This window comes from Strix uralensis, chromosome 8 (assembly GCF_047716275.1).
Source record: "Strix uralensis isolate ZFMK-TIS-50842 chromosome 8, bStrUra1, whole genome shotgun sequence".
Lineage (NCBI taxonomy): Eukaryota > Metazoa > Chordata > Aves > Strigiformes > Strigidae > Strix > Strix uralensis.
This window is the reverse complement of record NC_133979.1, coordinates 33,928,538-33,953,287: the sequence shown is the minus strand read 5'-3', so window position 1 is coordinate 33,953,287 and position 24,750 is coordinate 33,928,538.

Here is a 24,750-nt window from a genome sequence, read left to right as displayed (position 1 = left end):
CATGGCCCTCTGCACCCCCTGTGAGTGGCTGGCACCCCTATCTGAGATGCCTTCTGCTCCCTGATGGATGAGGGCTCCAGCCACAGCAAAGTTCTGGGAGTGAAATGAATGGGACAAGAGGAATGTGCTGAGCTGCACTGGAAGAGGCACTGGCAGCTATTACCATGCCAAGACAAAGAAGGAATATTTTCCAAATTTTTTTCTCTATGTGTCATCTTTCTCTCCCAGACAGCCAGGCCATTTTCCTACTCTTCTGCACCATCTACAAAGTTGGTGTCGCCAGTCACGCTCTGCTGCACAGCTTACTCTTGCCATGTCCTCCTGTGCCCTTTACACCTTTTTTGGCTTTTGCTGGGATATCTCTGGCCTTCACCCAGTCAATCTCTGAAGCATCCAGAAGGTTGCTAAAAATCACAGGTCTCTAGGTGTGGCATTGCTGTAAGACACAACCACACAAGGAAGGCTCCAGACTTACTCAAGAGGTCTGTCTTCCATCTGAATCTAGCTTTTGGCTTATACCGCTGAGAAGTTTTTAATGTATTTTATGTACCCTGCAGAGTGAACAGGTCTGGGTAGACCAAATGTGCGGTAAAGGAGAGTGCAGAGCAGTTATCTACATCCAACTAGACACCAGCAACAAGAATAGCTGCTGGTGTCAGAGTCTAGATATAGTCTTAGAACTTATACCTGGTGTTTTAAAGGCATGTTTAAAGCCTGTTTTAAAAGAAGTTTTACTAAAACATGAAATGAAATTATCTTTAGCAGAAAAGGTGGCTGCATCGTATATCTGGAAACAAGAAGTGGATTGGCTAATACTTCCCAGGACTATTGGGGCACTCCTGGTACAGCTCAATCCTCTTGTAACTACTTGTAACTCTTGATGTTGTCCATCCAATGTGTATGTTTTATTCAGAGCTGTATATATGAGGCTGAATGTATGTGTCTGACTCTGAATCATTTGTTTAATACTGCATTTATTGAGGTAGTCTCACACAAGCTAAACAGTGCCACAGGTATGAGAGGGATTTTCTGGAAACTGATGATTCAACTGGAGTTCATACGTGCATATGGAAATGCAACTTGTGGTCAGTTTCTTAACTTTTACTTACAAAGCTCAAACAGGCACAAAATAAAGTGATGCTTCCAAAGACCCTAAAAAGTAGGCTGTCTGCTGGCTGCTCAGTGCAGTACCTGTCCAACAGCATTGGGGCTTGAATCCACTGAATGGCTGTTTGTCTTCTTTAAAAATCCATTTAAAGCAAAAAAAAAGACATCAGCAGGAAAATAAAATCTCTTCTGAGCACATAAAACAAAGAAATAAATCTTTTGCTCATTCTTCCACTATTTCAGCAGCTATTTTTCCCACTAATTTTTAAAATCAAATGTAATTAATCCTTTGAAACTCAGGTTTTGTTTAGCTTGACGAAACACTAACGAAACAAATTCATCGTTAAAGCTGCCAGGCAGGGCTGGGCAGAATACACATCTTTAAATATTTAAAGACTTATTTAGATAAACACTTTAATTCCTTAAAAATGGATTAAAATTATGCTTCACAAGGAGAAGCAGAGGGGGCAAACTGAAATATCAACTGATTCTTTAGCAATTTACTAAATATTTTACTCTTCTTTACTTTGATGTTATATTCACCTAAATTCAAAGACAAATATCACGATAACCCTGGAAATCAGTCAGGAAAATAAACAGAATGCTAGCAAAATACAGGTCGATAGCTGTGTACAGTAGGTCTGGGGGCCAAGACACAACATTTGGACTAGGTAGGCTTCAGAAAGGAAAGGGAAAATATTATCTACAGTTAAATCTACATGTAAATTAGTTGATGTCAGTCATAAATTTAAAACAACACTGTATGCTGAAAGGCATGCAAAAGAGAGCAAGCTCAGAGACCAGGCACAGAGTCTGGATGGCCCCCAGTGAAATAGTTGCTAGATTAGAAGTACAGCTGGCCGAAGAACGGGGATTTTGTCTCGTGAAAATAATATGAGGTTTTGACATTCTTTGTGAACATGCCTGCACACATACGTGTGCGTGTCCAGCTCTGTTTGCATGTGTGCCGGGGTAGATGCCCTCTGAAAAGACAATGCACCCACAACTGTGGGCACCTCCCTGTTGAGATGCTCCCCTGCATTGTTGGGAGGTCGTTCTTCCTTTTGATTGGGAGTGGGGATATGAACCTCTGTCTCTTCTCTTTTATGTGCCAAGGGAATCAAATGCACCTTCCAGTTGCCGGCAATTGCACGTTTTTGAAAATTTTTTTTTTTTTCCTCTTCCTGCATGAACTTGCCACATCCTCCAGCCCAGAGGATCTGCCAGGAGCCACGTTGGCTCCTCCCTGCCTGTGCGTGCATTTCCTCTCGGAGGAAGGCTTTCCCATTCCCCCCCACCGGCTGCACGCGGAGAAAAATGGTGGACGCTCTTGAAAATCCCATCTGGCCCCTGTGCACACCTGGGGATCAGGGCTGGATCTTACCTGCCCTGCAGGGAGTCCCCCCGCAGTCACAGACCCACCACGGTGTGACTGCAGGATTCGTCCCACTTTTATAGGCACTTCCTGAGGCGGCTGCAAAAGACACATTTATGAGAACTGAACATTATTGGAAAAAAAAAAAAAAATCCCCCAAATTTTTCCTCCAGAAGTGATGTGCTGCATGCTCAGCTGCACTCCACAAACCGCTGCTCACCAATATGTGGACAAATACTCAGGCAAAAGAGAAAAGGGAACTTCTCCAGCTTGCTTGAGCTGAGCACAATGATTATTGTGAAAAAGATGGATTTCCTGAACAGTGAAAAAGCTTCCCATGCCTAAGTTCTGAGAAGTGGTTATGAAGAAAACCTTCCTCAGAAAGATTTCCAGAGCAGTACTGAATTCTGGAGAAGTTAGGGTGGAGTTCAGGGGTACATGAAGGGTTTGTGCTACAAAACTTCCCTCAGACCCCTACAGCCACGATTGTTTTCCTGCCCTTCATGCTGCTCTGCAGAGTAAACCCCCCAAAATCACTTCCTTGTCATTCCTCAGCTTCCGAGTTATAACACGGAGTGAGACTGGACTTCCTTGTGAACCCATGGGGACCTACACACTGGTGGTACCCCAGTGCCACCACGGACGGATGGATGGAAATAGCTCTTGCATTTTCTGCAGGCCATGATGACATTACACCATTCAGAAAATTTTAGCGGGGGAATAAAACTGAAAAAAATAATTTTTCCACACATAAACTGCTTTGGATTAGTTCACCTTGTATTGTGGACTGTTCAAAACGCCAGGGGCAGACAGGGTAAATGAAGGGGAACCCAACATGCACTCCACAGTCAGAGCTGTTTCGGAAGACCTTAATTCATTTTTGTGTTTTTCCCCTCAAAATCTTCCACCTGAAGTGCAGCTGATCTGCTTTGTCAGCCCCTTCTTGCACGGGGAAAGCACAGGATATTGCTCTGATTAAATCCATTCTACTTGATATGAGACTCTGGAGGTTATAACTGAAAATTATACTTTTAGCCTTCTGGATAGTTATTTAAAGGATTTATTTAACTTAATCTATTTTTAACCATAGCTCTACCTGACCTTGCTGGGGATATTACCATGTCATGGTGAAAACAGGGGTTTGCACTTGATGTGAGAATTGTAAAAGCAATGGTCCGGAGGCCAAAGGCTGGTGTTTATATAGCGCAAGGAATACAAGTGCTGCAACCCTCCTGTATCCCCCGTCCTTAGCAGAGATACTGGGACCAGCACCGGGGCGAGGTGAATTTTTCATGTTCCCAGTCATCACCTCCAAGTTACAACGTTGCCCAAACTCTCCATCACTCTGCAGCGCTGCCACTTGCACCATTTGTGTTGCCCAGAGGAACACACCTTACAGAAAAGGATTTTTGCATTAGCCTAATTAAAATTCTGAAAGTTGATTTGCAGAGTTACTGTTTGTCCTGGTACAACGATGCTAATACATGGCATCTCTCGTCCCATGGCAGCTCTCCTCTGCCAGGATCACCGAATAACCAAATAACCCCTTGCTGTTACTAGCTGTCAGCTAAGGAATACAGCTGTGTGACACCACACCACACGGTGAAGCTGAGTAAAAGCTACAACAAAGCAAACAGTAGTCATCTGGTCCACGGAAAATTGCTTTGTAACGGGACAATCTGAAAGCAAGCTCCAGGCAGGCCACAGCCGACCTGGACGAGGCTGAGAGGTTAGTCTGTGCTTAGCACAAAGCCTGTTGTGAGCGGAGGAGCAAAAAGGCCCTTGCAGGAAACTCCCAATTAAAAATTTTCTCACCGACTCATTACCCAGTGCTGTATTTATAGGCCAAAGGAGAAAGGGGCTGTGGCTGTTCCCATCAGGCTTCATCTGCAATCAACAGAGGTCCTAAGAATTTCTGTTTTAGAAAAAACACATTGTTTTGCTCTTTCCTATTCAGAATAACAAAAAGACCCGTTAAATACAAGCATTATGCAGTTTGTTGTGTTTTGTGGTTTAAAATTTTATTATTATCTTTGTGATGCGTGCCAAGTAGTGTGTGATAACCAGATCAGCCAAAGACACAAAGAGAAACTCTTCGGATAGCAAAGATGCTCCAGTTTGTACTATTGGCTGCCTTCTTTTGTAAAACCTGACTAGATGAAAAAGGAGAATATTAAAACTCATGAACATACTAATGAGAAAAATAAAATTTCATTGCTGCCACCAGCATCGTACAGAAAATAAAAAATGCGAACATGAAGAATGAGTAAACTAAACTCCACTTTTTCGGTCTTACATGAGAGTTATCTAAAATTTTCTTTTCCTTTGCAAATATTTCCCCCAGAGGAAAAATGCAAAAAATTTGCAATTTCACGGGGAAAAAAAAAAAAAAGGAAAAATTAATCAAGACAGCTTTTAACAAACCAATTATTTCAGTAATAACGTCTTGGCTGGGTTTTGAGGTGGGATTGTCAGCAGCCCTGGCCTTGCCCTGCTGGCAGGTGCACCCTGACACTTTGCCGTGGCTGCCCCGCTGGTCAACAGGCCAGCCCGGGCTCACCAGCCTCGCCGGCAGCAAGCACAGCCAGGCCAGCGTGACAGGGCCGGTGGGGCGCAGGGAAGAGGCAAGCCCTGTACCACCCCGATCCCAGACGTCCTCCTTCCCGCGCATCCGCCCCCTTGCATGGCCTCTTTCCCTCCGCTGACCACGTCCCTGCTGGGATGCAAGCCCTGCCAGAAAGCTGCGGGAGGGAAGGGTTAGCATTGGAAGCTATAATTAAACTTCAGAGCTCCATGACACCACTGTCCAAGCATGTCCGACAAGAACGCCGCTGCGGGTCCTCCAGTGCGGAGCAGCTGGAGACGGATATTTCCGACGGCGCCTCGGAGTGGGACAACGTTGCGCTGACGTATGTGGCCCTTCAGCAAACCACTGTCATTATGGGCTGCCGAGACTCTGAAGTCAGCGCAATGCTGCAGGGGATTTATTTTATTTATTTATCTTATTATTTCAATTATTTTGGTTTTTTTTTTTTTTTTTGCAAATGGAGAGTGTGAGTCTGTCAGGGAACAAGGGGTATGGTTTGCAACCATGGAGCAAGGGAGGATGGGCAAGTCAGTTTAGCCCAGGACATGCCTCAAAATGGTTTGCAGAGATGTGCAAGGCCATTCACACTTGTAATTATGTTTCTCACATTTACATTTAGGTTCCTTGTGCCTCTCTGGTTTTATTCCACATTTCAGACCAGATGGGCAGGTGGATGCAGCTCTTTGTATGCACAGCACAAGGGAAATGCCAGACTTCGGGGGATATAAATAGATGTCAGAGCTGGTTTTTGGTGTTTCTGACGCTCGCCTGAAATACTAGGAGGGGGAAAAAGGTGTCTGTCATCACGTTTCATTCATAAATGGCTCTTTTCTGGACAGAGATGTCAGAGGATTGAAGCAGGTTTGTGAAAACCAGAACATGTATCAGTTTCTCCCCTTTCTTCCACAAATCAAAGACAGTTTATTCATTGTCTTATTTTGATCCATTTCTAGTGCTTCTCCAAGCTTATGCAGTTCTTCCTGGTCAACCTGAATCAACCAGGAAATCTTGTTCAAAAATACCCATCCCCTGAAAGGTCTCAGCGTTTCCCACGTTACACTGGACAAACATCATCCCACCCCGCACTTCTCACGCCATCCCCATTCACAGCCCCAGCAACAAGAAGAAGCCTGTGAAAATGCAAATAAGGCCATCAGGAAAGGCAGTTTGTTTTCAGATCATGTTTTGGGTGAAGTTTGCAGTTGAAATCTATCCAATTCCTTCCTCTTTTACATGCTATCCTGCTGAAATTTGGAAATTATAATGTGCAATCATTTGTTAGAGAGATAAAAATCACATGTAAAGGAGCTGCTTTTTAGTAACATAAGTGAAACACAGGCAGGAAAGTGAGAGAATAATATCCACAAGAAAAAAAATCCATCTCAGTAGTTATTTTCTAGATTGAGATGGTCTAAATACCAGCCTAAGTACTTGGTGGCCTCAGGGGGTAGAGGTAACTGGGCAATTCCACACAAGAAACAAAGACTTCACTGCAAATGCTGTGCCTCTCCCCACCATGCGGTCTGCAATCCCTTGTACACACACCATGGAGTCAGCACATCATCATCACACCATGAAGGTACTTTTCCCTGTACCCCTGTGGCTACACCACACAATTTGGGAAGGCGGGCATCGGCGTGACGGCCAGGCGCGCCGTGGTGTCTCTGGGCTGGATGCACACGGACTTCTCTGCATGGGGCAATGGCATTTCCATCAAACCACAGGCTGGAGTCCGAGAGGATGATTGTGAAAATGTTTTGTCATCTCCAGCTCTGCCCCAGGGCTGGGAATAGTCCGCATTACAGAATTCAAAACTGGTGATGAATAAAAATCATCAATAATATTTTATCATTCTTAACAGGGAGACTGTATTTTCAAAACAGCCTACTGCCCCTGGCAGTTGAGGCTCAGACTGAGTAACTCCTGTGATGGTTTATCTCATCCCACCCATCTTGTTTTTGCCAGCCAGGTTGCCTGCAGGACACAGGCATCCTGGAGGACCGCTGGCAAGCACACAAACTAGCAGCTGTCATGCATTAACCAGTCTAGAGACCTGAAAAAGCTGATAATGAGATGAGAAGTTTTTTACTTTACTTTTTTTTTGTTAACTTTGCTGGAGGACCATTCACATTCTACCAAGAGGCACAAACTGAACAGAGAAGACAGAAACTTCAGGATGTCAAAAAGCCAGTTTCCTAGAAACCAGGTGAAGCAGTATCTCCCTTGTTATATAGTGGCCACAGAAGAGAATTTGAATGGGCAACAAAGGGAAAGAAATGCCTCAGACTACAGAAGTCTCACAAGGTTTTGGATAGAGGCTGTGCTATAGAGGCAGCACCACACTCCTCGGCAAGGTGTATTTTTCCACAGACACCAGCAATTCTGGCTGTGATGCTCCACCTGCCCCCTCTTCTCCCTTCTCTTCCATACTTCAGCAACCATCACCTCCACCTCATTCTCTGTCTTCCTCTCACTTGGGACACATCAACTCTTGAACCATCTCATCTCCTGATAATCAAGGAAAGAAGTAGCCCTGGAGCAGTCTAGGAAGTTTCAGAAATCCCTGTTTCTAGATGACTGGTCAAGAATCTGTAGAAAAACAGTGAACTTGTTGTTATTGTGACCTAATCCTCCTGTGCCTATGGAACATGGTATGAACAGATTTCTGGACCAGCTCCAGGTAGATGCTGGAGGTCCACCTGAGTGAGGGAAAGAAGACCCAAGTGTCTCACAGGCATACATAGAAAGTGTATGTGTCTCAGACTGCAGCTCAATCCTCCCTACATCACTGCTCGTGTTCCCAAACAAACATGAATGCTCTCTATTTGGAGACACAGTAAGTTAGATGAATTGTTTCTCTGCCTTCCCTTCTTGCTCAAAAAAGGCTCTTGGCTTCTTGCCCACCTTTTTTTCCTATTTCTTTATGCTTTACATTGCTCTGTACAATAAGGGGGGTGAGGAGCTCCTTGAGTTCACTGTTCCTGAATAACTAAGAATAGAGTATTTCTGCCCCCAATATGAGCAAGAACCCAATAAATCACATACATTTGAGTATTACAGTTGCAGAATCTGGTATCCATTTCCTAGGGAGGCAGGAAGCCTTTTTCTTAAAGCCTTCCAAAATTTTAACTGTTAAGCATGAGAATGCTACTCTTGAATCATACTGGAGTTAAGGCAAAATAAACAATCTCTTACATAAAGTAAGAAAGTCCAGAGGGAAAGCTAGCGTGAGTAGAAAGTAAACTTCCTTGTTATGCAACTCATCTTGCCTAACTTTTTAAAGAAAACCTTAAGAACTGAAGCTAAAACGGCAGATGCAGAATGATCTTATTTCCTGTTGAACATTTACTCTCTCCAGCCACACAAGGGCTGTGTGCGGATGATTATCGACGCAGACTGCTCTGTCTTGCGAAGCAGCTCTAAGGAATGGCCGTGGCTGGTTCACATCACAGAGTCACTCCATACATACACAGTGCATACAACCATGTCAACGGTGATTTAATTGTGTCACCATTTTAACACCCTTTTCTTCTCTCCTCCCAGAAAACTGAATAACTCTGCTTTTTCTTTTCCTAAGTTGGGTACATTGCTTGCACACATCTTAGCAAGCCATTCGAGCAAATCCACTTACAAAGATAGCATCACTTCATCGAGTGTGAGGACTGAAAGTCTCTTTTCAAAGTCATTCAGTCCACGTCTGCACACCGGGTTTCTCGTAGGCATGCATGTGCCTGTAGGCACCACTCACGGACTACCAGAGCAGAGCCAGCACCCCCAGTACAGCCTGCCAAAACCAGACTGCAAGCACATTTTGAGTACCGTATGGCAGATCTGGGTTAAAGTCAGGAGCAGTGTGGTTTTCCTCTTGATACAGGATCTGTGAGAAACAGGGCTGGGGAGATACCGTCCCGCTCCGAAGCAAGGTGCCACCCACAAAGTGCCTGGAAGCATCTTACCTGTTCGGAATGGAGCATCTCCCTGTCTCTGCTGAGTTTCCAGCAGCATGCTTGGCCTCTAATTTGAGAAAGGAAAAATACAGTCTGGCACACCACCCTTGAAATACAGCCCACCCATCTATTATGCCAAAGCTAGTGTTTATAGTTTCCCTCAAAAAAGGTCACTGAGTACTCTGCAGCACTACACAGCGTGGGACTCTGTATCCACATGGGATGTCAGAAAACTCACTAAAATGGGAACTTAGTTCTATGCAGAAGAACCATATTTCTATAACTCGCAAAACCTTCTTTAAAGCTATGGATTTCCTCTTTCTCACATTAAGCAATCACAGGAGAAGTCCTCTAGATCTCCTGTGATGTCCTCTACAACCTAACCACCCTACTGAAGCCTGCAACTCATAACAAAGTCAAATGAAGCCCTTGTGATGTAATAACTTTAAAAAGCTACATGAAGAGCAAACTTCCTAGCACCACTTGAAGAGGAAAACAGCCTTTCTCGGTATTTTAATATTTATACAACCACAGCTAGAAACACACAGACTGCAGACTGTGTGCATGGTCTCACAAGCTAGCTGAAAAAAATTGATGTTTAATATTAAAAAATGTTAAACCTTGAATTTAAAGGGGTGAAAATCGTAACAGTAATTTGCTAGAACAGTTCCAAACTTCAATTTGGAAAATGCAATTTGCCATTCATTGTAGCTCAAAAAAAATATTTGGATATACACCACAAGGCTTTCATCGCTGCACAAAATATTCATCATCATCTTCACTCTTCTCCTGTAGCAAGTTAAGACATGGAGTCCCTCTGGTCGGCTACCCCAGCAAGCCCTTCCCCACTAAAAGCTTTGGTTGAAGCCATTAAAATGCATGAAAGTAAAGATCTACCTCAGACTGGTTTTTATTGTCTGTAGATTGAATGAAAGCTGGCCTTGGACTAGATAACAGAAATGGTGGTAAGACCCCACCACTCTTCCTACAACATCTCTGTCTTGTTGGGATCATGATAGCGCTTGTGATGTTCCCAAGCTCTTGTGGGGACAGAAATGGCATGGTCTGTCTACACTGAAGTTTCCCAAATATTCCCCAACTCCTGCAGACCTTTGCCCACCTATGCCCCCTGCGCTGGGACTTGTGACCAGCCCCCAGGAAGAACAGTCATTTTCCATTTCATCTTGTTTAGAGAGTCCCTTTACAATTAAATGTCATTTTTTTTTTCAGCCCCTGGATCAATCAGGCTCTTTTACTTTGAGAAAGGAGGTCAGGAGAGGAGAATGGCTCCCAGCCACAGCTCACCATTTCTGACCATAGTTGACTGCTTTGTGGGTTCTTTGGTTCCTCTGGCAGAAAAATCACCATAATTAAGTGCTAGGAGTTTGATGAGGAAACCTTTCCTCACACCGGAGACAGGAGTCTTCACCGACCTCTTTCTCTCACTCTTTGACAATGCACCAAAGTCACAACATAAAAAGCCTTGGAATTTTCCAACATTTCTGTTTCCTTTAAAGGCAAGAAAAGAGCTTTTTAGGAAAAAAAAATTACTTCTGTGCCAAGACATTCAAAATGTAGCTGGAGGAAAAATTTTTATCAGTTTCCCTCCAGCGAGCAGTTTGTGTCAATGGCGTTTTTGGAAGAAAGTGGAGTACAGAAGATTAAATAGATATTAATTGAGATTAAATAGATACTAGCTGTTGTAATGTGGGAAACCCAACCTTAATTTTCTGCCTCTTGGCTGGTTGACTTATTACACTTATTTAAGCAATTATGCTGGAAAAAAAAAAATGGCTGAGGGAGGAGGCTTGATTTCTGCTTTCTTTGGTGTTTGGTTGGGGTTTTTTTTAAATGTTCTCACTTTGGAGGCATTTCCAGAGCTTTTTCTCAGCAACTGGGACTGGGTTCCCAAACCTTTGGAAGAGAAAACATGGATGAGGGCCAGCCTAATTCATGGATGCCAGGAGCAACAGTTCTTCACACAAGGTGGCTTTTGTAGACAACTGTCCACCCGAAGAGACCCATGACTTTGCACCCCAACTTGTCACAACACCCTTTCATTTTGCAGGACCCACAACAGAGCAGTGTGATGAGCCAGGCTGTCACCAGCTCCTCAGCAATGATGAGAAGACTTCTTGTGGATTTTTTTAACATTCTTACCTCTCAGAAATACATCCCCTCTCTGGTTTCTCTTCTGCCTTTTGCAGTTCCTTTCCTCAGTGTGAAAACTCAAGTTCATGTCAAGTTCACTTTTTATTTCAATACATTGACCTCAAGCCAGGAAGTGTGGCAGGGAGGGTGGACAGCGCTATAGCATTACAACACTTTTAAATTTTCCAGATTTGGTACAGAAGAGAAGATGTCCTACAGTCTCTGACACCCTTGCTATCACAAACAACCTAATCTTCAATGGTAATCTTTGTATGAATTTGACAGAAGGTCCAACAAAAATTCATAAATATTAACACACAAATAATTGGAACGTGTTTAAAAATTCACAGGAGTTCCAAAAGAAAAGCAACTTATCAAAAGCAGTCTTTTCACCAAAATGTGTGAATCTTGGGGGGGAAAAAAAAATCAGTTCTAAGTTAGCATTTATGGTCAAAATAGCTTCCCCACCAGGGTTATTGCTCTAAGCAGCAGCCAGCTCTCAGGTATTCTCCTGTCAGTCTATCTCAAGCTTTCTGTAGGAGCTGTTCCAAAATGTTTCAATGATTAAGCATTCTGTGAAGTAAGAATTTATATCTTTTGTACCATGACTTTATACTTTCCATATTCCATGTAAGGACTGTAGCCAATGGACCGTGCACTCAGCTTTTCCTTAATCCAGCCACTTCACCACAGACAGAGCCACATTAGAAGTAGAAATGACCCACAAGCTAGAGCATGTGTTTAGGATACAGAGATTTGACATTCAAGTCTATGCCTACATAACACAAGAAAACTCCCAAAAGGTTTGTTCGTCCCTAGATGGAGGGTGAAATTTTTCAAATGCAAAACTTTGCAAGAGATGAAAAACGTATACCTCTCTGCTGAATCTTTATGACCAGACACAGTCAACTATAAAGATTCAGTCATATGTTCCATCTGAAATACAACATACAGAAATGACAAGCCTGGGAACAAAAACTTAGTGTTTCCACCCTCAGGTCATAGCTCAATTTGCTAATTAACACCATGTTTGCACCCAGGGACTCTCTCCCCCACTGCAGCCTTTCCTGTGTGATTCATTATCCCATATGATTGACAATTTGGTCCTTATTTTACCATTATATGGTAAAAATATGGTCCTTATTTTACCATTAAATATCTTAATCATGTATTGGCATGGAGCATATGCTACTGATTACAAATTGGGCTGTATTTAATGGCCAGGCAAATATTTGGTTTTGGTGAAATGCAACAAGCTTCCAGCCCCATCTATTGGCGTAAAAGACATTATTTAAGTGAAATTTAAGAGGTGTCATAAATGCCAAGAATGGAAGAACTCATAGTAAAGGAATATGGCATCATCTCAGTGACTGTCTCGTAATTCTTCAAATTGATCAAAATTTTAACCATCAAAATCATGAGAACTGTGGTTTGATTTGAGGGAGAAAAGAGAGAAAAGGATAGCTTTTGGTTGGGTATTTATGGCCAAAGATGATGCTCCCAAGCAAACATTTGTCTGAAGTTACATCTCCATATTTTATATATAAACTGAACACAGACGTAGAGGAGTGGAACCAGAGACATTCATCACTGTACAGAAAGGAAAAGGTAGCTTCCATGCCAAGCAGAAGTGGCTCCTGGAGGAAATGAGAGAAAAATAAAGACTTTCTTTCTGGCTCTTCACCTGGTGAAATCAGGAAGCAGGTTCATTTGAGGCATGTATAAAAAGCTAAATGGAACACTGAGTTTGCTTCAAGTGTTGTTTGTTTGTTTGGATTTTTTTTTTTTTCAGACAAAACAGAAACTTTACTGAAGCGATGAAAAAGAAACTTTTGGGAAAGGTGCATCACAACATCTTTGACAATAAAAAATTTGAAGTTCCTCATTAGCCAATGTTTTACTCCTATTTTATAAAGGCAGAAAACAGGGAACAGAAGCATAAGAGGTATTTTAATATTTCCCCAAAGTCCAAAAGTGACAAAAGAAAAGAGTTAGGACAACTAGGTAGAAACTGTGAAAGTCCAGTGCCACCATAGCGATGGCACATTCAATAATCCAAGCACCTCAGCAGTCCATTCTGTTCAGAGATCATGATGTACTTGCATTAAGCTTTGGAAAACTTCTGAGAAAGAAATATCTTTACCCCTAAGGTATTTTTCAAAGACGTCAAGCAGTTCACCCAAGGAGGGAACAGCAGATGTGAACAAAGCCAAGCTCCACAGAAAACCAGCAAGTCATTTCCCTGGACTTTTCTAGGAAAACAGCAGCACAATTGGTCTCAGGGGAGCAAGAGAGACATACAGACTGACATAGTCACAGACTAGTTATGATAGGCTGTATTAAAAATAACTGTTCCACGAAGATTGTATTTTATGGATTAAAGCTGCATTTATTATTTATTTGTACAGAAAAAAGATCAGACAGTCAGGTTGTATACCAATTGCACCTCAGTTGTAATACCCAGTACCCAGCAATGATGTTGACCACATCAATTCCAGTATGATTTGGAGTTCTAATAATGAAATCAGGTACCTTATAAACTGATAGTCTACAGATTGCCTGGCTATTACACCAGATAGACTAAACTACTTGAAGAAAAATGGAAGCCCTGGCTGCAGTTGGATGAGAATGCTTGATAAAACAAATTAGATCCTGGCTTCATATAGAGGTTGTAGATGTCTCATCTCTGGAAACATTCAAGGTCAGGCTGGACGGGGCTCTGAGCATCCTGATCTAGTTGAAGATGTCCCTATTGATTACAGGGGGGTTGGACTAGATGACCTTTAAAGGTCCCTTCCAACCCAAACTATTCTATGATTCCATAGATTTTCTTAATCTTTTTCTAGAATACCCATTTCCACATGTGACACTTGTATCTTGGTCCTGAGGTGTATGGAAGAGCATCACAATCTTTGCTGCTCTCTGATCAGAGTGATCCATTGTCCTAGAGGACAGCAGAGACCACACCACAGAGACAATGTCAAAGCTGACATACACATATGTCCTGATACAATTTTGTAGTATTTCTAGCTCTTTCTTCCTGCAGACACTTCAAGAGTACCAGCTCCTATTGCCATTCAAGTAAAGTTGTCCTCTGAAAGGTCTTAAATTCCATTTATCCTCCAAATATCCACCTGGAAGCAGCTTAATTCCATCACCATCAAACAAATTCTATTTTGCATTTTCAAAGCAGAAGTTCATCCCAATGGAACTTAAAAGTTCTTCAGGGGAAACTACTGCAAGTACTTTCTCCTTTGCAAAATGACCTGCCCAAGATTTAATCTTCCTCTATTACAATTACTTCTGTTTCATGAGAAAAACTCATAAAATTGTTATAATTGATGCTAGCTCAAACCACACTAATTAAGAAATGAAGGAATATTTCTATTAATACTGCCTTTGTAATGCAATGTCTCTCTCCTGAAATGAACTGCAAGCAACTAAAAATAGCAAAATGAAAAACCTTTGGGGCAAGTATTGCCTCTGAAGTATGAACAGCTTCAGATTTTTATTCAGCACACAAAATTCCTCAGCTCTAACCCCCTTCTGTTTATCGGCAAGGAGCCAATAGAAAATAGATTTGTAATTAAAATCCTTGGAATTCATGCTGTCAAGCTATTTATTAATATCATAATATTTAGACGTTGAGTTAGCACAAGGATACCACTGTTCAAGCTTTATCACCATATCTTTTAATTCTTCTGTTTGCATTTAGCCCTTCCAACCATTTTCAAATTTATAAGCTAATGAGAATTGTTTTATGAGTGGAGAATTAAGGTGCCCACACAAATATTTTGTCTTAGAGTTTAATTTTTTTCATACTTCCGAAGAGTTTCTTTTTTTCCTAATCCATTTATTTTGTGTGTGGCAATTAGACAATTGCTTATTCAGTTTATTATTTTATTTTTCTTGGAATTCTTCTACAAGTTATAGTCTTTTCCAATGAAGACTTTATTTTTATTTTTCTTTTTATTAAGAGATTTCCAACCAGCTTAGAATCAATATATCAGTATATTGTTAACAAAGCAGAATCTGCTTCCAACTGTAACAACTAGATATAAATGTATAACAGAAATGTAACTCTGCACAAATCAAAAGATAAAGTCACAAAATATAAAACTTTTCACATCAGATAAAAGTTGCGATGGAGTTAAGGCTGATATTCCAAAACTATAACTTTGTGTGAAAGATGGTACCCCAAAAGTAAACAAAACAAAAAAATATAAACTACATCAAATAATTTTTTTTAATTCTAAAGAAATAAAGAAATTTGTAGTCTGTTTTAACACAAAATTCACACATGATAAGGAAAAAAAAGAATATATGTACTCAGCAGTTATACTTATGCCTGTGTTTGAGGCACAAAACCTCAGTCCCAAATCTCATAGACATGTACAATATATTCTTCCACATTTTCCCCTCTTACAGTATCCTTCCAAAGCAGCTTTGGGTTGTTTTGTTGTAGAGATTTCACCTTTCCTGGGAAAAAGACATGAAGAAGAAAACTTCTCTGAGAATTTTACAAATCACAGAAAAGAGGTTTTGGTTTATGAAAAATTACGGCTAGAAAATCATCATTTTAAAAATCTTTTAAAACTTAAGTTAAGCAAAGGATTGCCATAAATTGAAGAGGAAATTTGAACAGCATCTTCATTACTCCACCAAAAAGAAATCTGCCTGATACCAGGAACTGAATTTCACAAAGGACTTACTTTTTCATAATTTTGAATAAAGAAAAATGGGCTTTGCTATGAACATGTGGAAAAATGAATAAATGCTGAAAGACAAAATACTGTAATTTTGATCACAATACACTACCTCACTCAAAGAAAATGAGATCTTCTCATACTTATTTCCCACAAAGAACTGTCTTAACTATGGAGCAGAATCAGCACAGCCACAGCACAGTGCTCCAGCAAGCACTTGGTCAGGATTAACCTCCTCTGATGAATAAGGTCAGAGTGAGTCCATCCAAAACACTTAAGCAACCAAAGGCAAAAGATAAAATAAAAATCAAGAGACAATGTTCGTTTCTGCTGGCTGTTGAGTATAATTCATACTCAGTGCGTGAATGCATGCTCAGTATATGAATTCACACGTACTCAGCCCAGTGGAATCCCTACCATGGAAAACTTGCCAGAAGGTTGATTCAAGAGAAAAGATTTTAACTTAGGAGAGTTAAAAAAGAAACTATCATTCTCTTCTCTTACCAGGGAAAACAATGAAATAAAGGACTTGTTTCAACAGATTGTGTTAGGAAATGCCATACCGAATCATATTGATAGTCCTTTAGGCAATTTTAGAATGATTATTGGTTAAGGAAGTTGATTTTTAATTTCTCCTGTTAAAGACTTCCAATCTCAGTCTAATAATGAAGCCACTAATAACTATCCAGCCTTGAGGTAAATACTTCCAACAAATTTGCATCCGTTTCAATGAAGCAGACAAGAAATATGCCACCAAAGAAGCAAATTTGAAAATTTTACTTGCTATATGCTCAAGATGTTATTGATACCCTATATAGACATCATATAGCTATGGCAGAAATAGACGTTAAAAAAAAAATCTACTTTTAAAAATGTTCTATAATTTAAGAGAACCACAAATAGATTAGCAGCAGGTGAATCAAAATTTGATCCCAGTTCTCTATGCTTGACATTTGGCATTAAAGAATTCACACTGAAACCAAAGGAGGAATGAAGGCACCCGTAGTGAAACTGCTGCTCTCAGTGATGCCCAGGGACAGCCCCGGGTCAGAGTTTTGAGAAGAAAATCATCTCCTCATTTCCCTCTAGACTTCTTTCAAAAATTATTTCCACAGGTCAGTAGGGAGCACATTGATAATCTCCCTCTGAAATTTTATCAGGAAATTATCAAAACAAATACAAATAGTTCTCAATGTTGTTTTCTCAGTGGTGTTTCTAGACAAATTAAAGATGCTTGAGCTGGCCTCATTAGCAGCTGCTTCTGGGCTGGGAGGTCTTTACCACATCTATACATGAGCCATAAGGAAGGAGGAGAGTCACAGAGCAACGGCTGATGAAATACAGGAAACTGAGACAAGATTAAATATATATGGATAATGACAGGAGGAGGTTTCTGCTCAGGCGAGCTGGTATCTACAGGTCACCAGATCTTAAGGACATGGCAGATTTGCTGGGTCTACACGGGTAACCAGCAAGGTACAGGTGCCCCAGATACCTTCTGCAAATGGCAGCAGACAGAGTAACGCTGATTGAAGACAGTGTCTGCCTAACCCCTGAAAAAAAGATTTGTGACTACAATGTTAAGTACCTATATTAAGAGAGACTTTAAAATAAATATTTGGGGAAACATGTTTACAGTCAGAGTACCATAAATGCACTTTGCAGCCCTTCCTCACTGAAAAATATAATTGGAATCATTTGGTCTCACACTAAAATGGGATTTGTTATATTTCAGGGAGGGATTAGAGTATAAATCTTTCTAACTTACACAGGGAGATGGACATAGAATTCATCACACTGCTTTATTCATGTCTTCTCCCACATTCCCTCTCTTTCTAGTTTTTCTAATTTGAGTTTCAGATTCAAATAGCTGCAATTATAGAACAATTCAATCACAGAGTGTGGAAAAGAAAAAAAAAAAAAAGCCGCCAAAGCGCGGTTTGGCAGGACACGTTCTGTCTTTAAAGAAGGATTCAAATGAGAAGGATTGTTCAAAATAAAATAAACTTATGCAAGCAATTAGTGCAAGTTCCTATAATATAGATTATTTCTCTGTTACTATTCAGCTGCAACAGGCTAGTCAGAAAAGGAATTTTCCTTTTTATGAGTGTTGTTCAAGGCATCTGTATAAACACCTAGAAAACTCACTCATCACAGTTACCAAAATTGCATTAGGATTTCAAGGATTAAAACTAAATTTGTTAAACTGGGTGAAGTTTAGACTGAGGACCAAACTTAAAACCAGCAAGAAGGCTGTTTTACTAGATCTCTTGTGCGAAGTCGAGATTAAAAGAATTTCAAGAAATGAAATCAGATGTAGACTGAAATTATTAGCAGAAACAGATTTATATTCATCTTATTTTCATAATAACAAACAGCCTTCTGGCTGACATTTCAGAAAATTCAAACCATAGTCTCAAATTCCTTAGAATTTGGAAAACAAAGAGCGATTAAATCCAGGTTTCTCGTGTGAGTAGGACCCATTCAATCAGGAGTGCAGCGCAGGGATTCCCAGGCATGGGCCACTCAGCTCAGAAATGCTGCCCCACCCGTTTACTCACCTTGAGTAAAACATCAGGGGGCCAATATGATCCAGAAAGCTGATGCACAGCTTTATAGCTATAGAAGACCCCTGAAGATGCCACCACATTATCGCTTTCCCTTGCCCTGCATGCAGGAAGAGGCACCAGTACTCCTACAGGACATTTGCACATCACCCATGTACCAGTACTGAGGCAAATTGACAGTTCATGTAATTTGGGGAACTTTCAGCCTCAGAACTGGAAGTTGGAAGATAGAGGAGGGTTACAGCTATGACTGCATAATGTTTTCTGCATCAGGTACAGACACCTCAGCAGCAATGAAGAATTACTGTTTAGTTTGGTTTCAGAAATATTACCTTACCCTTTGAGAAAGGGTAATCAAAGGTTAGTCTTGGCAATTAATTATTTGTTTGGAATTCTATTCTATTCAATTAGTGTTAATATTTTTACATAGGCTACACTCATAACACATAAAATAAATTAATACAGAACAGGTAGTAGGTAACAAAAGGGAGCCTGGCACCTCGAGCTTAAGATTTCGTTTGCTGAAGGTGTTACTGTAAGCTGTGACTGAGGTCAGGTTTCAGGTTAGGAACACTGTGTCGGAGAAGAGCAGAAGCACCTGTATTATGTCTGTAATCCTCCTGACGACAGTTGTGATGATTGGTGGACCTTGTTCAGCCTGTCTTGTCTACAAACACCCACCCACCAAAACAAAAAAGGTTCAAAGTCAAAAGAAATAAATAACTTAAATTTTATTAATAACTTAAGTTTTATTAAGGTGTAGTTCACCTCGCTATGCTTAAAGCTAAGGAAGAAGCGAGATCTGGAAGTCCTAAGGACCTCTATTAGCCGTTAAGGCTTACATTGCAAAAGCCAGAAAGTGAGACACAACTAGCAAGCATCAGAGGTTGCCCAGTTACATCCCTGTGGGACTAACAAGACTAGGACTTGGAACTGTGAAACATCTCTCGGGGCCGTCGGAAATCTGATCATGAAAATGTTAAGGCACATGTGGTTTAAAATTAGCTGCATCAAACATTTTGTAAGAGATTTTCCCCTGCCTCTCCATCAGTTACCCTTCTGCTATCATATATTTAGAAATTATTTTTTTTTAATAACATCACTTGCCAGGTAATTCATAAAGAAAAATGAGCAACAGTAAAGCATTTACTAGAACTATTGATGAACAGGGAACAATTTATTTGCTGTACCACAGTAAGACAAACAAGTTGGACTAGTGGTCCATACATAAACTCTAATGATTGCATTACCTCAATCTATTTCAGTAATCACTACTACAGTAAAGTTCACATGCCTGTTACATCCTCTTCTATCTCTGAATATCCTGTTCCTCTGAAATTAATGAGTTCAATACTATCCTCTTTAAAACCTGTTAATGGTCACCACCTGGCTTGCTCACACTAGATCATTTTGAAAATTTGGAGAGATACTTTACGTATCACCCTACTAATTCCAAGAATTCAAATAAATCCCCATTCTCTGAAAATGAGTCATCAGGCTTTGGCCCACCATCATTGTTTCCAGTCAAAACATTTGAAAAAGGAAATTACAGCAGCCAAGATAATCAAGCATTGAGTTCTTAGGGTGGATATTTTGACACCTTAAATTTTACCATGGAAATTTGTTCTGCTTGAATGAATCAGTAACCTGGAAAAAAAACAAAATGAGTAAAAAAATACTACAATAGGTTGTGATTCATTTTTTCACCATTAAGTGGCTACGTGCATTCATACCACGTTAAAGGACACACTGTGAAGAAGAGCAGTGCAAGTAGTAAGGAGAAGAAACCCAAACTAGCATATGCATCAGCAAATAAGTGTGACACATCCACCGGGTTTCAGACCTCCATCCCTGAAAAGGTGCTTTGACACCATAATGATGAGTCCAGTAGGAAAATAAGGGGACAAAGGAAGAAAGAATAGCTGAAGAAGTCATCTTTTCACCGCAGGAATCTTTTCCTAGACATTAGGCAACATGTTTTACACCTCAGGGTGATGTTAAATATTAAACATAGTGAATAACTGGGTCTAGAGTTTTTGCAAGCCCCATTTGGCACTTAAGATGGTAAATCCTTTCATTTCAAGCCTGGAACAGAGTAGAGGTAGGCATTGACTTATCACCATGGAGAAACTGTGTGCTGGCCAGCAAGATGCAGGGAAGTGAAGAGGCGTGCTGTCCATAGGGACGGCATAGCTAACTAATGGCAGCTATGTCTGAAGTGGAAGGATTTACCATTTTCCCTATTAATACCAATGATATGGTAGCAGGGAAGCAGAACTTAGAGAATCGCTTTTGTCAGAGACAAGCAATCACTCTGAATGTGCTTTGATTATACTATTTTGAACGCACATATTTTAAAGTGCCTACTTGTGCAACAGAGGCTGGTTTTGTATCACAATATGAAAATACAGATCACACCTTTGCTAAGTGATGTAACACAACAATGGTCAACAGCCAGCTCTTCCAAACATCCGTCTGCCAAACCATCCAAGGTAATTCCATCAATCACTGGCTCCATATTAACAAGTTCATGGTTGGTGGTAGTGCGGGCTGATGACCGTCATGAATTAGTTTACTTATGAGCCAGTGTCTCTTAGTCTACAGACTACAATCACACCTCCTGCAAATCTGCATAATTTCACTGATCTCATCAAAATTCCATCTATTTTGGGCTGAATTGGACCTGCAATCAGGCTCACGCAGCACAGGGAAACGTGGCGCTCACAGTTTAACCATCAGCCATCCAGAAGGTCTGTCTTCTGGGCACACAACGTGCACCTACATGCGTCCCTCCTGCTTCCCAGCAGCCAGGAGCTCTCCTTGGAGGTCAGACCTCAATGTCAGACTGAATTAAAAGAAATTCAATACAGAATAGGGTTGGGCCAAAAAAACATACATAAACTGCACACACAGCAACATGAATTCCACCCTCCTCAGTTTCCCCCAAGAAACAAAATATAAAATAACTTTAGAGTGAGGCAAGGATTTAAAAATGCCCCGAATTTTGGTTTTGTTTGTCGATTGTTTTCACTTGGTAGGGGAAAGGAGTTAGAAAGTTCGAAGGCATTTGGACATTTTTGACTGAAAATTTTCACTTCAAGCACAGCAAAATCTTTTTCTTAAACTGGATAAAATTAAAAGGTTATCCAAAGGCATCAGTGATTTCAAAATTAAATAAAACCTCTTCATGTGGCACAGAGTTAAGCCAAAATCACTTTTTAATGTTTTCATTTTAACAAAAAGCATTGAAGGTGTTATTTTGATTCAAAAAAAGCTTTTTTTTCAAGTTTCAGTTACCTTGCTGAACCACATCTCTCTTCTGACCAACTCTATGGAAACAGGATCTGTAAAGTCCATACAGTATATAGATTGGAGCAACTAATGTGGTGAGCATGGATTAGATCAGGGGTTTTCCAGCAGAAGAAAAAAAAACCCAGTGTTGTTTCGATTTCAAAAGTTCACAATTAGCCTACTAAAAAAGGGAGAGAAACGAGAATTAAATCTCCTTATTTTAAAAAGCTGTGTGTTCATAATGTTTCTTCAGGAATCCATCTGGCATGCAAAACTGGATTCATAGCTAAGATAGTTGCATTGAATTTTCTGAAGATACTCAATTTTCCGTACACACAGGTAGCCTAGGAGATTACTGTTTCTTCAAAAAGAAAGAAAAAGAAAAAAGATGTTTTCAGAGCTCAAGTGTTTCTTTTATTTCAGAGACTGAAGTCATAGAAGGTCACTAAGAAGAGAAACAAAAATAGAAATCTCTATTTTTCCTTGCACTGGATTCCTAAACCACTGTGCCAAGGCTTCACAAGCGAGCAAAGGAGAAACTTTCTTTATTGGTATACTCCTCGGCTCTAAGTACAAACTTACATCATCGCCCTTTATTGATCATTGGCTATATCTGCTCCAATGTTCATGCACAAGGATTACAGGACTAACTGTTTCTAATTTTCTTATCTGGAATGTAGCCCTTCCCCACAGAGTTTATAACAGTTCAGGCAATTTTAAACCCCTCAACAGGCTCAGCCAGGAGGGCCGCCCGGGGGAAGATGCTGCAGACACGGCCATTCCCCTCCTCGTCCCCACACTCTGCATTACTAACGGCAGCCTGATGCATCACGGCCAGGCAGACGAGCCACGCAGGCATGACTGTACCGTGATGTGATCTAAGGTACTCACATTTTTGCAGAGCTGTATGCATCTGGTACCGAAAGGCAAGGAAAAACTGTTGTGGCGTTTGACATTTTGAGGAGCGGGGAGGAAAGACTGTGGTTTCGCGGGTTTCCTCCCACCCTTTCTCCATCAGCCCCCCGCGGTCTGACACCAAGACTGTTTTCCTACCGTCTGGATATCAGGACGGCAGACATGAGTGCCAGACTGGCTTATGATTTTGCCTAGCAATTATCTTCTATCTTTTGATAACAGGCTGTACCCTTTTCCTTCACAGTCAACAGCTGTCCTGACACAGACATTCTCTGAAGCAACTCTGGAAACTGCTATCCACTCCAGTTTGGGGTTTCTGTCCTTTTTCTTTAAATATTTATATTGGAACAACCTGTTGAAATATGCAAGTGTATACAGAAAAAGCCTTGAAACTGGAGAAGACAGCCAGTTCTACTTCCTTCATCTGCTTGTTTTCTTGCTGCAGTAGAGAGAAGCCAAAATACAAGGCTGAAAGGAGTTCAGACCTAAACCACTGGAACATGGTAATGGGTTTTTTCCATTACTAGATAGAGTTTTATCTATTACTTTGGAAAAGATTCTCAGACCCTACAAGTAAGAGGTTAGGGGAAGGTCAGTAAAAATGAGAGAAAGCCTCCTTCGAACAAGCCCCTGCTTCAACTATTTCATTTTATGAAACTACACAACAAACTCTAAAGACAGAAAGAATACAGGAAAAGATAACGACTGCAATCTTCAGTAACAGCTGTGGGACTTATTTCACTTGGAGAGGGGTGAAGACGTAGAAGAAGATTTAAGCCATCTTCGTGGTCCCCTAAGCCCAGGCCAGATGTGCCTGTTCAGTCATGTAATATAACTCACAGCATCCTGCTATAATTTCAGCCAGTTACCAATGACCCCATGGGGCTGCTGAAGATCATTGCAAGCAGCAGGTGTTCCCTTGCAGGGAAATCTGCAGGGCTGCCAAGATGGAGTGAATGGAGGGGGAAGATGATGTCTTTTTAAAGCATTTACTCTATTTTCAATTGTTAGTAAAACCGTGATTCTTTATTACATCTGGAAAGAGCAAGATACATTCATTTCAGCTTAAGCCTTCATTTCCCTTTCATCCTCGTTTGAGGTACTTGCATCATCTGCACAGTATTTCCTCATTAGCTAGCTTTCACTTGCTACTTAGAAGTCCCATTACTTGTAAGGACTATATCTCTGCAGCATAATTTCATTGATATTTGTCTTGAGATAAAAATGATTATGGTTTCATGTAAAACAAAAGTTTACAGTTTTCCCTCTCCACGTAGTTCCTTCAGTAAATCATTTGCAGGCTCTCAGCCCACCCAATCCAAAGTGATGCTGATAGCTCTTGTTTAGCTGATGCGCTCTTCAGAAGTCCTTTGTTTGTAACCGTGAAAGTATCTGAAATCTGACTTGATGCTTTCCTCTTGTTCCTGTTAGAAGTGCAATAAAGGAATGGTGTGACATTAAAGCCCCATCTCCCTGGACTTCTCCATTCAGAGCACCCCAGCATGGCTGTACAATGTTTCCCATATTCAACTTCTTCACCCACAAAAAAGCATGTGCATATCCTGGTGAGACCTCTCTGAATATATTCACTTTACTTAGGATGCTCTGGAGTTCAGCTGTACCTCATGAATCACTATTTATTATGAGATCAACCATGTGAAGCATTAAGCATGTTCCTCTCATCTAGCAGCTGATGACGATGAACTTTTAATTCATCCATTTGATTACGTAGGCTGGGATTTCTCAAAGGAGGCTAAGGGAATTAGGTGGCGAGATTAGTGGATTTCGATGGGCACTCAGAACCAATATTACACACAGATATTCTTCAGTATGTCCTAACCAGACTGCCATTTTACAAGCGAATTCCTATCGCTTATTGTCATAGGCTTCAGGTTCTTGACTTATAAACAACACACAGCAGCTACATAGATCATACACAGCACAGAAATTTAAAAAGGCAGCTCCTCTTAATATCTAAATCTTGAGATGGGTGGGGGTCCAGCTTTCCTGAGCAAGCCACTGTCAGATGAAAGGTTGCCAAAATAGACAATGCCATCACACTTGGGGATCCTACTCTAAGCTAAAGGACCATGCATGTCCTTCT